This window comes from Oncorhynchus masou, chromosome 26 (genome assembly GCF_036934945.1).
Source record: "Oncorhynchus masou masou isolate Uvic2021 chromosome 26, UVic_Omas_1.1, whole genome shotgun sequence".
NCBI classification, from domain to species: domain Eukaryota; kingdom Metazoa; phylum Chordata; class Actinopteri; order Salmoniformes; family Salmonidae; genus Oncorhynchus; species Oncorhynchus masou.
Genome location: NC_088237.1, coordinates 15,909,123 through 15,924,203, shown reverse-complemented (window position 1 = coordinate 15,924,203; position 15,081 = coordinate 15,909,123). Strand labels below are relative to the sequence as shown.

Here is a 15,081-nt window from a genome sequence, read left to right as displayed (position 1 = left end):
CTATAGAGGCCATAGAGCCACAGGGCTTTGTCTGGCCTGGTGTCCACTTTCAGAGCACCAGAGTAATGTTTCCAAGTGGCGCGTAGGGAAGCTTTAGTCAGTGTGCGTGTGTTTGTCCCTGGTGTCCTATTTTGCTGTACTTGTGTGTGCGTGTTTTTCTGCAGCATGCTGTTGTTGAATTATTAAACACTGTGAGCGCCTGGGCCCAGGTGTTCACATGATGCTGCAGATGGGTGTTTTTCAGGTATGCCACACCTCACTGCTGAACTGAGAGACAGTAGGGCAAAGAGAGGGAGAAGGGACAGAGGGCAAAGCAGAGATGCATTGTGGGAGTGTACCATCTAGGCCACGATGCCCTTAATTGAATGCTCTACTTCCTGGCTCCTGGCATTGTCCTCTTTCTGGGACTACAGTTCTCTCTCTCTCCTGGCCTCGCTCTCTCTATCTCCCCCTCTCTCTTTCTGCTTAGCTGTCCCTATTATCCAACCTTGCTGCCTCAGATGAAGTGTATGCAACTTTGAAAGCCAGCCTTGATAGTTTAGCACTGGGTCTCAGGTGTATAACTGGGTCTCAGGTGTATAACAAGTGTACAGAAAGCATACAGCATTTTTGTATTGTGATCATTCAGTGTGTGTGTGTGTGTGTGTGTGTGTGTGTGTGTGTGTGTGCGCGCACACGCATTTGGGCCTAATGGATTAAGGGTAGACTGTAATCGGGCATCTTCATTATAGGAAGAGACACGGATTATCCATCCATCCCTCTCACCTCTTTCCCCCAATCATTATCTCTCCACTATTTTAATCTGTCCTTGTTCCATCAGATGTTCCCTCTTCTTTTCTTCAGGTTTTTCTTCAGTGATGGTTATTTTTGCTCGTTGTTCTTGTTATGTGTGACTCCCGGTGCGTGGCCTCATTTAGTTCCTGGGATTCAATCCTAGATTATGTCTGATATTTTTGTCATATTTTCGTCATTAATATATATTTTTAAATCTATAAAAATAAAAATGTCATGTCTTTCCAGATGGCAAAACAGATCCAACCTTTTTGAGCGGGAGTGTATCCAGACTCGAATACACACTTGTTTGTATTATCAAGACATATACAACCATGTTCAGAAGTGCTCTAGTAAACTTAAGGGTGTTTTCACATAGTCCTTTTTTTAAATAACTGATCTCAGTCCTCTTTAAAGTGAACTCTGGAGTAAAAAAAGAAAGAGCAAAGCAAATGTTGTCTCTATTCATACTGCCCTTGACTTTGAATGAGAACTCAAATATTTTGCCAGTTCACTTAACCTATTAAGTGGTTCTAGTCTTCTTTGCATTCACATTGTTATATTTAGAAAGGAAAAAAGGACAAGCCATTCCATGAGATCAGCAGTGTTGGGTTAGTGAAGTACAGGTAGTTCAACTAGAAATGTAACTAAATTTTACAGTTGCTTGGTGGTAGTAGAACTAAATTTAGATCTTGATAATGTTTTCAGTAGTTAATTACTATTTTTTTGCCTTTTAACAGTTTAGCTAACTACTGGAACTACACTTTATTTAATTAAAAAAATATATATTTTAAAGAAAAAATGTGATGGACCTGCCTAATTCCTCATTTTGTTTTAATGGGCTAAATTGCACATTCTGTTAACATCTGACTCCAGGGTGATCTGTTCTGTTATTTTGTAGTCTGGCATTTCATATTTAGATAAGATCATTTTTCATGTAGTAGTTTGAATGTAGTGAACTTCTTTATTTATTAAGGGTAGCTTTAGTGTAGTTTAACTTCTTCCAGTCTGAAGTAATTGGTAGCTTGGTAAACTACTCTGTATATATACTTTATATAGGGCTCCCGAGTGGCACAGCGGTCTAAGGCACTGCATCTCAGTGCTAGAGGCATCACAACAGATCCTGGTTCGATTCCGGGCTGTATCACAACTGTCCATATTTGGGAGCCCCAAAGGGCGGTGCGCAATTGACCCAGCGTTGTTTAGGTTTGGCCGGGGTAGGCTGTCATTGTAACTAAGAATTTGTTCTTAAATGAAATATTTTCAGAGTGGCTTCTCCAACACTGGTTATCGGACAGCTACAGTTGAAGTCGGAAGTTTACATACACCTTAGCTAAATACATTTAAACTGTTTTTCACAATTCCTGACATTTAATCCTAGTAAAAATTCCCTGTCTTAGGTCATTTAGGATCACCACTTTATTTTAAGAATGTGAAATGTCAGAATAATAGAGAATTATTTCTTTCAGCTTTTATTTCTTTCATTACATTCCCAGTGGGTCAGAAGTTTACTTACACTCAATTAGTATTTAGTAGCATTGCCTTTAAATTGTTAACTTGGGTCAAACGTTTCGGGTAGCCTTTCACAAGCTTCCCACAATAAGTTGGGTGAATTTTGGCCCATTCCTCCTGACAGAGCTGGTGTAACTGAGTCAGGTTTGTAGACCCTCTTGCTCACACACGCTTTTTCAGTTCTGCCCACAAATTGTATATGGCATTGAGGTCAGGGCTTTGTGATGGCCACTCCAATACTTTGACTTTGTTGTACTTAAGCAATTTTGCCACAACTTTGGAAGTATGCTTGAGCTCATTGTCCATTTGCGACCAAGCTTTAACTTCCCAACTGATGTCTTGAGATGTTGCTTCAATATATCCAAATAATTTTCCTTCCTCATGGTGTCATTTATTTTGTGAAGTACACCAGTCCCTCCTGCAGCAAAGCACCCCCACAACATGATGCTGCCACCCCCGTGCTTCATGGTTGGGATGGTGTTCTTTGGCTTGCAAGCCTCCCCCTTTTTCCTCCAAACATAACGATGGTCATTATGGCCAAACAGTTCTATTTTTGTTTCATCAGACCAGAGGACATTTCTCCAAAAAGTACTCTTTTGTCCCCATGTGCAGTTGCAAACCGTAGTCTGTCTTTTTGATGGCGGTCTTGGAGCAGTGGCTTCTTCCTTGCTGAGCGGCCTTTCAGGTTATGTCGATATAGGACTCGTTTTACTGTGGATATAGATACTTTTGTACCTGTTTCCTCCAGCGTCTTCACAGGGTCATTTGCTGCTGTTCTGGGATTGATTTGCACTTTTTGCACAAAAGTACATTAATCTCTAGGAGACAGAACACTTCCAGAGCGGTATGACAGCTGAGTGGTCCCTTGGTGTTTATACTTGCTGAGGTCTTGGCTGATTTCTTTTGATTTTACCATGTCAAAATAAAGAGGCACTGAGTTTGAAGGTAGGCCTTGAAATACATCCACAGGTGAGTAGGTGTCAATTCATCTTCTCCTTTTTGTGGCACCAATGTGGAGAGGTTATGGCAGGGGAAACAGTGTTGCAGTAGTCTAGTGTTGGGTGCTGGAATAATGACAAGCAAACCTGGGGAGCTTTGTGTTCACATTGCCCTAAAAAAGGTAACTGGACCACTGAATTCAAGCGCACCGATCTCCGACCACCACACGAGATGTTCTCAGTTCAGTTCATTTCGGGGGCTCTTTTGGGGGTTGTCAGTTCCTTTTGAGTGTTCACTTTGCTGAGTGTTCACTTTTTCAAAAGATTAAGCGAGCCGCACTGACTTCACCACAATTGGCTGAAACAAAGGTGTGTGCATCAATACATGTGTACAACACTCCCTCTTGGGGAGGTTCCATGACGAGTGACTGTACAGACTGAGTATTAATGATCATCAACACCAGTCCATTATCGGATCAGAGCCCTATGTAGATACTCCAAACGGCCATTGCGTGGGAATAGGATTGGTATCAGGCGAGGGAGACCTAAGTCTGACTTACTCTAAGTTGTTTTTGATAGTAGCTGGTTTATTCCAGCTAGGTCTATACAGATTAGTCATGATGATTCTGTAGATTTGTATAGACCAGTCATACCGAATGACTTGGGTTTCATACACCTCATGGCCTAGTTCCTATACGACTCTGTTTTCTAGTTGGTCAGGCACAGAGCATGTTTGTGTGAGGGTGTGTGCTTTCAGATTTCACACACTACCTCAACTCCATGTTAGCGTCTCCAGTCTCATCTGCTGCTCGTGCTCTGCAATTGGAGACTGATGAGACGCGTGAGAGGAGCTCGTGGGGAGAAACTCTTAATTGGCCACCAAATTAATGTCATGGCCGCATCAGATCTGGAGCATGACACGAAGCTACATGTTAAGTGGTTCCTCTGTGTCTTCTGGGATGTGTTTTAATGCTGCGGCATTACTGAAGCCTACCCTTCTAAAGCAGCCCAGTTTTCAGGGCCATACAGGGTGTGGGAACAGTCTTGTTGCGAACACAAAGAAAAAAGCCTCCGTAACAGACATTTCACTAGGAGAGGTTTAAGTGGTGCTGCGGTGTATATAGAAAGATCGCTAGATTACACACACACACATATTCTTACATGGCAATCCCATGGCATTTACGGCAGATTGCATCACCAGTCCCCACCATATCAAATAAAGCAGACCTAATAATACTCATATCTCTGTTTTAAACTGTCAGCGTATCAGTGAGATGAGCAAGGCTGGAGTCAGACTGCCTGTGATCTGATCTGTCAGGGATGTCTGTGTGTTTCCCGGAGACCCATAGGACCTCTCCCACAGCAGATTAACAGGCCCTCTATTGCCCAGGCTCTCCTCACACACAGCCTAGGCTTGTTAGAGGAGGATCCTGTATGGATATTGGGATCATACCTGTAACGTGATGAATTCCCATAGCATCAGAAGTTTGAGAAAGGACAATGGCTGTTAAAAGTAGGGAAAAGAGAGGGAGAGAAAGTACCTGCATGCAGGTGTGTGTACGTACATTAATATTTATGCATGTGTGTATTTGTAACCAGCTCGGCTGGTTAGAATGTATAACAACATACAGTGCCAGTCAAAAGTTAGGACACCTACTCATTCCAGGGTTTTTCTTTATTTTTACTATTTTCTTCGTAGAATATTAGTGAAGACATCAAAAATATGAAATAACACAAATGGAATCATGTAGTAACCAATATTTTAGCGTGCAAAGCTGTCATCAAGGCAAAGGGTGGCTACTTTGCAGAATCTCAAATTTGTTCAACACTTTTTTGGAAACTTCATGATTCCATATGTGTTATTTCATAGTTTTGATGTCTTCACTATTATTCTACAATGTAGTAAAAATAAAGAAAAACCCTTGAATGGGTGTGTCCAAACGTTTGACTGGTACTGTATATAAATACTCCTCAACGGGTTAACAGCATTGGTGGGACTCCAGATGCACTATATATACAAAGGTATGTGGACATGCCTTCAAATGAGTGGATTCAGCTATTTCAGCCACACCTGTTGCGAACAAGTGTATGAAATCAAGCACAACAGCCATGCAATCTCTGGAAGCAACGTCAGCACAAGAACTGTTTGTCGGGAGCTTCGTGAAATGGGTTTCCATGGTCGAGCAGCACACAAGCCTAAGATCACCATGCACAATGCAGCGTCGGCTCACCACTAAAGCTCACCACTTTTGGACTCTGGAGCAGTGGAAACCCGTTCTCTGGAGTGATGAATCACGCTTCACCATCTGGCAGTCCGACAGGCGAATCTGGGTTTAGTGGACGCCAGGAGAACGCTACCTGCCCCAATACATAGGAGGAATAATGGTCTGGGGCTGTTTTTTCATGGTTTGGCTAGGCCCCTTATTTCCAGTGAAGAGAAAATCGTAATGCTACAGTATACAATGACATTCTAGACGATTCTGTGCTTCCAACAGTTTGGGGAAGGTCCTTTTCTGTTTCAGCATGACAATGCCTTTGTGCACAAAGCGAGGTCCATACAGAAATGGTTTGTTGAGATCTGTGTGGAAGAATTTGACTGGCCTACACAAAGCCCTGACCTAAACCACATCGAACACTGTTGGGGTGAATTGGAACGCCGACTGCGAGCCAGGCCTAATCGCCCAACATCAATGCCCGACCTCACTAATGCTCTTGTGGCTGAATGGAAGTCCCCGCAGCAATGTACCAACATCTGGTGGGAAGCCTTTGCAGAAGAGTGGAGGCTGTTGTAGCAGCAAATGTCGTGTCTTTGGCTTATTTATCAAATCACTCTCTGTAATTATTATTACGCGATTAAACTGATTTAAATCATGTAACTGTAAATAACTAGGAAGTCGGGGCACCAAGGAAAATATTCAGATTATAAAGTTAGAATTTTCCTAATATAACTTTCAGATATTTTAGTCTTCGAATTAATGAATTATTATTTACCTCATGTTAGTCTCATTCCAAACGTCGTAAATTGTTGGTTATCTGCACGAACCCAGTCTTTACTATGAGTCATCCATACACCAATTGTCTTAAATCATTTATTTACTAAGTAATTCACAGAAATGCATAAACAAACAGTAGATAGTTACAAGGAAAGGATAACGGAGTTTCCCTAGTGGGATAAACAGGTATCGCGGCTTGTACAAAAAGGGAAGTGGGGGTCAACTGAGATGAGACACTACAAAGTTGATAATTATAACAATTGAAATTCTAATCCTTTGCACATGAACGCTCACTCATTCGGGAATAATTGCAATCAATATATATATTTACGCTCAGTGTGTCGTCGGGATGTCTGTTAAAGTTTGTTTCTGTTGGAGAGTCTGTCCCCCCTCTCTGTCGCGGTTAGAATGGATAGTTCAGAGTGACATTCATTCATGTCGTTATAGAATAGATGTTTCGGCGGTTGTCGGTCTTCGCGTTCAATGATACAGAATTCCTAGCTGCAGACTAGTAATTAATATCAAAGACTTGTTCTTATTCTGTCGGTATCTATAGTCTGAGTTTAACCACGTGGTATGGTTAAAAGATTCAGCCATCTACTCAAATCTTAGGTTTATGGTCTCCTCTCAAACCTTGGCCTCTCGTTATCGAGGGAAGCTGGTCTCCTCTCAACCCTTAGCCCCCTTGAAATTGAGGTAAGCCCGGTCTGGTGACAGAAAACCCAGGTGGGGGTTTTATTCATAAGAGCAGAAAATGGGCTGTCCCAGGACGCCAGACCATAACTGTGCTCATGAGCGGTCCTCTGATTTAGTTATTCTCCAAAGGGAATTGGAGTTTCCTTCATTAAATAGTCCAAAATCACACAACACAATTTCACAAGCAGTATCATCCTCACTCATTCATCTTATACAACAATTAGATGTAAGCCTCAAATCTGAGGCTATTGTATAAACAGCGTTATGGTAATGTAGCCGTATTGTCTCATGATTTTCACAAAATTGTACCAAACTGACCAGTTCGTAGCTGGATTCTTCACCGATCTTTTATACGTTCTCCAGAACATAAATACTTTTCTGACCTCCAGTTCTGTGAGTGGGAAGAAATTCCTTTGTTCTCTCTATGAAAAATCACTCTCTCTATACTGTGGCCATGGGGAGATAATCTCCTCCAGGAATTTACGACCTGAGGTCGCAGCAGCCTGAGTGGAGGAGACAGAGAGGGGGGGGGATGGTGCTCGCTGTACCCAAAGAGGGCAACTTCATGACGGAGGGGACCAACTCCATATTAATGCCCATAATTTTGGACAAAGATGTTCGACCAGCAGGTGTCCACATACTTCTGTTCATGTAGTGCATCTACATGCTATGAATTGATGGCTTTGAGCCAAGGAACCTTCCCTTAGTTACATGGGGTTAAACGCTATAGCCTTGATGGGATGGGACCTGACTGCTGTCCCTGACTATTGCTCCCTGCCCTTTCTCAACTTATCAACGGTGTGTTCCTCTCACCTTCACTTCCTGCTCTCTGAGGGCCAATCCTATCACCCCAACTGATGAGTGGAAGGGAGGTGGGATTTAAGGGAAGGAAAATATAGGCCTAGAGAGGGTGAGTTGAGGGATATGAGGACGTAAAAGAGAATTCTCTTGTCATTCTCTATTGTTGCCAAGTGTCTCAATAGCATGGCTGATGGTAAACCTTCAGATTGGTGGGAGGAAATGTCTCATCCAAACAAAACCTTTTGCGACTTCTTACCTCTGACCCCTAACCCTGCCAGCTTTAAGTCTTTAGCTAAAGCATCTCTAACATCATTCTTCTTTCCTATCATCTTCTGTTTTCTCCGTCCTGCTCTCTCTCTCTCTCTCTCTCATTCTCTCTCTCACATTCTCTCTCTCACTCTCTCTCCAGTGCTATAGTTAGGTAGCAGCTACAGTTTCTCTCTGTAACGGTTTTCTTCTGGGGAAAGAGAGGCGGACCAAAATGCAGCGTGGTTAGTTTTGTCCATGAAAATACAACAATCTACAAAACAAGAAACGCGAAAAAACCGAAACAGTCCTATCTGGTGCCACAAACACAGACAGGAACAATCACCCACAAAACCCAACACAAAACAGGCTACCTAAATATGGTTCCCAATCAGAGACAATGACTAACACCTGCCTCTGATTGAGAACCATATCAGGCCAAACAAAGAAATAGACAAACCAGACACACAACATAGAATGCCCTCCCAGCTCACGTCCTGACCAACACTAAAACAAGGAAAACACACGAACGATGGTCAGAACGTGATAGTAGTACCCCCCCCCTCTAAGGTGCGGACCCCGAACGCACAACCTAAACCTATAGGGGAGGGTCTGGGTGGGCATCTGTCCGCGGTGGCGGCTCTGGCGCTGGACGTGGACCCCACTCCATAATTGTCTTAGTCCACCTCCTTAGCGTCCCTTGAGTGGCGACCCTCGCCGCTAACCTTGGCCTAGGAACCCTAACAACGGGCAGCTCGGGACTGAGGGGCAGCCCGGGACTGAGGGGCAGCCCGGGACTGAGGGGAAGCCCGGGACTGAGGGGAAGCCCGGGACTGAGGGGAAGCTCAGGCAGGTTGATGGATCTGGCAGATCCTGGCTGACTGGCGGTTCTGGCAGATCCTGGCTGACTGGCGGTTCTGGCAGATCCTGGCTGACTGGCGGTTCTGGCAGATCCTGGCTGACTGGCGGTTCTGGCAGATCCTGGCTGACTGGCGGTTCTGGCAGATCCTGGCTGACTGGCGGTTCTGGCAGATCCTGGCTGACTGGCGGTTCTGGCAGATCCTGGCTGACTGGCGGTTCTGGCAGATCCTGGCTGACTGGCGGTTCTGGCGGATCCTGGCTGACTGGCGGTTCTGGCAGATCCTGGCTGACTGGCGGTTCTGGCAGATCCTGGCTGACTGGCGGATCCTGGCGGATCCTGGCAGACTGGCGGATCCTGGCAGACTGGCGGATCCTGGCGGATCCTGGCTGACTGGCAGTTTTGTCAGATCCTGGCTGACTGGCAGATCCTGGCTGACTGGCGGATCTAACTGATCCTGGCAGACTGGCTGCTCTGGCGGCTCCTGGCTGACTGGCGGCTCCTGGCTGACTGGCGGCTCCTGGCTGACTGGCGGCACTGGCGGCTCCTTGCAGATTGGCGGCACTGGCGGCTCCTTGCAGATTGGCGGCACTGGCGGCTCCTTGAAGACTGGCGGCACTGGTGGTGCTGGGCAGACGGGTGGCTCAGGCGGCGCTGGGCAGACTGGCGGCTCCTGGTTGACTGGTGGCACTGGCGGCTCCTGGCTGACTGACGGCACTGGCGGCTCCTGGCGGCACTGGCGGCTCCTTGCAGACTGGCGGCACTGGCGGCGCTGGGCAGACGGGTAGTTCAGATGGCGCTGGGCAGACGGGAAGCTCCGGAAACGCTGGAGAGGAAGGCTCTGGCAGTGCTGGACTGAGGAGCTCTGGCGCCTCAGGAATGAGGGGCGGGAGCTCTGGCAGCGCCGGACAGGCGGGAGACTCCGGCTGCGCTGGAGAGGACGAAAGCTCTGGCAGCGCTGGACTTAGGAGCTCTGGCGCCTCTGGACGGAGGGGCGGAAGCTCTGGTAGCGCCGAACAGGCGGTAGCACCTGTATTGATGGGACGGAGAAACAGCCTGGTGCGGGGAGCCGTCACTGGTGGTACCGGGCTGGGGACACGCACCTCCGGGTGAGTGCAAGGAACAGGACACACCGGGTTGTGAAGGTGTACTGGAGACCTGGTGTGTATAGCCGGCATCAAATCCCCCGGGAACTCCAACACACGTTTCAGGCTGAGTACGAGGAACTGACACCGGTGGCATCGGACAGCTAACACGCTCCTCAGGACGAATGCCGTGCATACTATGCCACACCAACAGCTTTCTCTCTACTCTGTCCAATAACTCCTCAACACTCTCAGACTCAGCCCTCAGCTTCACCGACAGCTCCAATTCCATCCATGGCTCCTTACGGTAAACAGGGGGAGTTGGCTCAGGTCTGACTCCTGACTCTGCCACACTCTCCCTGTGCCCCCCCACCAATAAATTTTTGGGGCTGCCTCTCGGGCTTCCAGCCGCTCTGCCGTGCTAGCTCCTCATAATGCCGCCTCTCTGCTTTCGCTGCCTCCAGCTCGGCTTTGGGGCGGCAATATTCCCCTGGCTCTGCCCAGGGTCCTTTCCCGTCAAGGATCTCCTCCCCAGTCCATTTCTCCAAATAGTGCAGCCTCTCCTGCTGCTGCTGCCTCTGTTGCTTCTCCTGCTGCTGCTTTTGCTCCTGCTGCACCTGTCGCTTCTCCTCCTACTGCTGTTGCTGCTGCCTCTGTTTACCACGCCGCTTGGTCCTTGGTTGGTGGGTGATTCTGTAACGGTTTTCTTGAGGTGAAGGAGAGGCGGACCAAAACGCAGAGTGGTGGTTATTCATGGTTCTTTAATATAGAAACTATACATGAATAAACTAACAAAACAAGAAATGTGGAAAAACCATAACAGCCCTATCTGGTGCAAACACAGAGACAGGAACACTCACCCACAAAACCCAACACAAAACAGGCTACCTAAATATGGTTCCCAATCAGAGACAATGACTAACACCTGCCTCTGAGAACCATATCAGGCCAAACAAAGAAATAGACAAACCAGACACACAACATAGAATGCCCTCCCAGCTCACGTCCTGACCAACACTAAAACAAGGAAAACACACACGAACGATGGTCAGAACGTGACACTCTCCAGTTCTCCTTACAACGAACTTCTCTCTCCCCCGAGTCAACACTGTCACACCTTACTGTGGGAAAGCAATTGTGTGTGTAACGTGTAGTATGTGTGTTTATGTGCAAATTGTAATTTTAAAAAAATCTGAGGAAATCCGCCATGGTCTTGGTAATTAAAGAACGGTATATCCAGTCCAGTAGTAAGTGATTAGAGGTAATGGAATCAGTGCATTGGCAAACTCATATGGAGACGGAGGAACAATTTCTCATCTCCAGAAAGACCAAAGTCTAAATAACGTTTGGCATATATAGTAGAACAATTTGTCTTCCAGACAGGCAATTTCAGCACACACAAGCAGAAAGGCACAAATGCATGAAAGCACACGTGTAGAACCTCTATAAACATACTCACAGTACACACACTATGTACACACACCTTTCTCTGTTTTATAGGTGACACTTACCTCAGGTCCATTATCTTATTTCTCTTTAGAAGCAGTGTGTGTCTGAGTCATATTTTAAAGAATGTCAAAGCCCTTGCTGTGTTGCACTGCATCTTGATTCATGATCTGTTAGTGTGTGTGTGTGTTTGTTATAGCTTGGCTAGTGTTGTCCTTAAACGGTACTCAAGGCTGCGCTCAGACTGGCTCTGTCTGGCCAGCCAGCAACCGCTGCTATCACACACGCATGTGCACATAATGCAGTCTTGGTCACCACCATGGTTGCAGTAATGGTCACAATGTACACATGCACGCACACACACACTATTCAGTAGGTACCCTCATCCAGGATTTTCCATGCACTGTGCTCCGTCCCTCAATCCCTAAGAGCTCTCTTTCCCTCTTTCCATCTCCCCCTCCCTCCGTATCTCACTCTCTTTCTCCACCTCCTCCTGTCAGAATGGTGTTCTAGAGTCAGCTCAGATCCCAGAGCCAGACTCTATAACTAGATTTTACATATTTAACACCATTATAAAACTACCTATCCATGTCTGTAAGAGAGCCCTGCCTTTGGGAGTGAGCGAGGGAGAGGTGAGGGTGAGAGAGCGGGTGTAGATAAGACTACCCTGATACATGCCCTTGTAGCTCCAAAACCACTCTATATGAGAGAGTGAAGTGTGGAGGTGGGATGACGGTCGCTCGTCAAGTAGGTAACGCCACCCAGTGCCCTGTGTCTGAGGAGCACTCTCATCATGCCTGGTGTTTTGATGTGGGCCACTGATCACATTTCCCCTGCTGCCTGTCCTTTTGTTTCGCTTGAAGCCAAACACTAAGACTACACACAGACACTGAAATGCAGTGTACCCTGAAAGACGGGACACAAAGCAAGACTGCCTTATGTAGTTATTACATTGACGTCTCATGTTCCCATATCACAGGTGTGTGTGTGTGTGTGTGTGTGTGCGCGCGTGCGCGTGCGCGTGGGTGTGCGCGTGCGTGTGCGTGCGTGAAGGCAGACTCTGAGCATCACATCAAGATCTCCCGGTTTTACCAATTTGACTTCAGATTCTGACATTTCTCCAAATGTCAAATTTCGAAGTGGTTCCAAAGAGTCAAGGGCTAGGGTTTGGGATAGGGTCAAAACATTAAGTTTAGGCATTCATTCTGAATTGTTCGGTTAAGGTTTGGGATAAGGTTAAATCTATAAAATGTGAAAACGAGTGTTTTGCTATTTCTTCATGGTAATAGCGCTCACTGTTGCCCCTCGTGGCCGGTTTTGAAGGCATCTCCCGACGTCCTCAGTCCATGTACAGATGTCCAATTTCGAAGTCAATCCTGGCTGCATCCCTCCCCCCTCTTCCCTCCTCTTAACACACTGTGTGCTCAGGTACAATGTAACTACAGATAGGGGAATTCAAAACGGCAGCTCCTAAACATCTCCATAATTGCATTGTTAGCATAATTGCCAGCGGTTATTAGCTATGTCAGAGCAACAGGTCTTTTTTTTAATAAATTGGGGCTTTTGTTGGAGCTGCGGGTTCACTCATGACAGCATCCTACTACATCCAAGCCCCCCTTCTCTCTCCCCCTCCCTCTAGTCTACACTGCCCCTCCTCTCCCTCTCTTTTTCCATCCCCTCCCTCACACGTTCTTGTCATTGTAATGAGGCAGTGCTGGAGATAATGTAGCTAATCAATGACTATGCTAATAAGCTTGCTGACAAACAGTTGTGTTGTTGGTAAGGCTGGTCCAACAGCTCTTACAATCAGCTTCTACTATGACTACGGTTAGGCAACACCCGAACGAGGCACAATCATGCAATCTTGTGTGTGTGTGTGATGAAGTGGATGACTGAGTGAGTGTGTGACTAATGTGACATTAATGATAATTTATATTAGTGGAGATGTTGTTTAATCACTGTAATGCTGTGTCAAACTGTACCCCGTCCTGCTTTCCTGTGAACACCTGTATGTGTGTGTGCACTGTTCTTCTGCTATTAATGAAGAGGATGTAATGGTCTGAGTGTTGCTGGTGCAGAGGAGTCAGGCGCAGGACAGCAAAGACGAGTACCGTAATTTCCGGACTATAAGCCGCTACTTTATTCCCACACGTTGAACCTCGCGGTTTATACAATGACGCGGCTAATTTATGGATTTTTCCCGCTTTCACAAGATTCATGCCGCCAAAAAACTGAGCACCGTCACATAATGTGACGTAAATCGAGCGCGCTCAAACTTCCCATCATTCTGATTACGGTAGTAATTTTGCCACCCTCATCATGGCAAAGACACGGAGAAATGCATATGATGCAGCTTTCAAGTTGAAGGCGATCGATCTGGCTGTTGGAAAAGGAAATAGAGCTGCTGCATGGGAGCTTGGCCTTAATGAGTCGATGATAAGACGTTGGAAACAGCAGCGTGAGGAACTGACTCTGTGCAATAAGACAAAAGCTTTCAGAGGGAAGAAAAGCAGATGGCCCAACGTATTTGCAGCCACTCGACATCAGTGTAAATCATGCATTTAAGGTGGCGCTCCGTGTTCAGTGGGAGGTTTGGATGACAAGTAGGGAGAAATCCTTCACTAAAACGGGCTGCATGCAAAGAGCAACTTATGGTCAAGTCTGCCAGTGGGTCCTGACAGCGTGGAGCATTGTCAAAAAATCCACTATCATCAACGGGTTTCGAAAGGCTGGACTGCTGCGTGTTGAAGGGGCAGCATGAGCTCAGCGGGAATTTGCCTCCGGATGAAAGTGACGAGAGCGACAATGAAAACGATCCAACATCGGATGAAGCAATTCTGAGGCTCTTCAACTCCGACACCGAAGGAGATGACTTCAGTGGTTTCAGTGCACAGGAGGAGGAAGATAGTGACCAATGACTTTCTTGGTAGGCTACTGTTTAATTTTTGTTACAAGCCGTGTTTCGTTAAAGCCTATTTATTTTTGTTACAAGCCGTGTTTCGTTTAAAGGCTGTGTAAAGTTCATTTGTTTCAATGTACCGGTAGGCACCTAAAGGCTTATAGACATGTGCGGCTTATTTATGTACAAAATATTATTTTTTTTTATAATTCAGTGGGTGCGGTTTATATTCAGGTGCGCTTACTAGTCCAGAAATTACGGTAACACAAGTAACTTTACTCAAATATTCCAATGACATGTCGTAATACAGAGCTCACAATAACGGACCAAACATACATAAAACAATCATGCACAAAAACCATGGGGAAAACAGAGGGTTAAATAATGAACATGTAATTGGGGAATTGAAACCAGGTGTGTTAAACAAAGACAAAACAAATGGAAAATTAAAAGTGGATCGGCAATGGCAAGAAGGACGGTGATGTCGAACGCCGCCCGAACAAGAAGAGGGACCAACTTCGGCAGAAGTCGTGACAGAGGAGCACTGAAGGGGAACATCTCTTTCAATATCTCTCTCTAATTGCAGATGTGAGCAGAATGAGACTAGCATGCTAACAAGCTAAAAGGAAGCCGTGTCTGTGATTTGACCAGGACTCTCCATTTAACCCCAGCCTTCCTCTGACACCATGTGTTGTGCTGCCATGAGTTGGTGTAGCAGCATTCACTCTCTTTGTTAGCAGACCGTGTGGCTGTGTCTGACCTCTCAGCAGGTGTATGTATAGCGAGAAAGCTGAGCATAATGCCCAGTGGTCCATCAGGTGTGCGTGTTTGTGAG

General features: G+C 46.1%; 1 protein-coding gene across 1 annotated transcript in view; it reads left to right on the top strand.

The window, feature by feature from the left end:
* Nucleotides 1-15,081, top strand: part of LOC135514882 (calcium/calmodulin-dependent protein kinase type 1D-like) — a 71,952-nt gene that overhangs the window by 5,923 nt on the left and 50,948 nt on the right. The gene's annotated exons all lie outside the window — the stretch shown is intronic.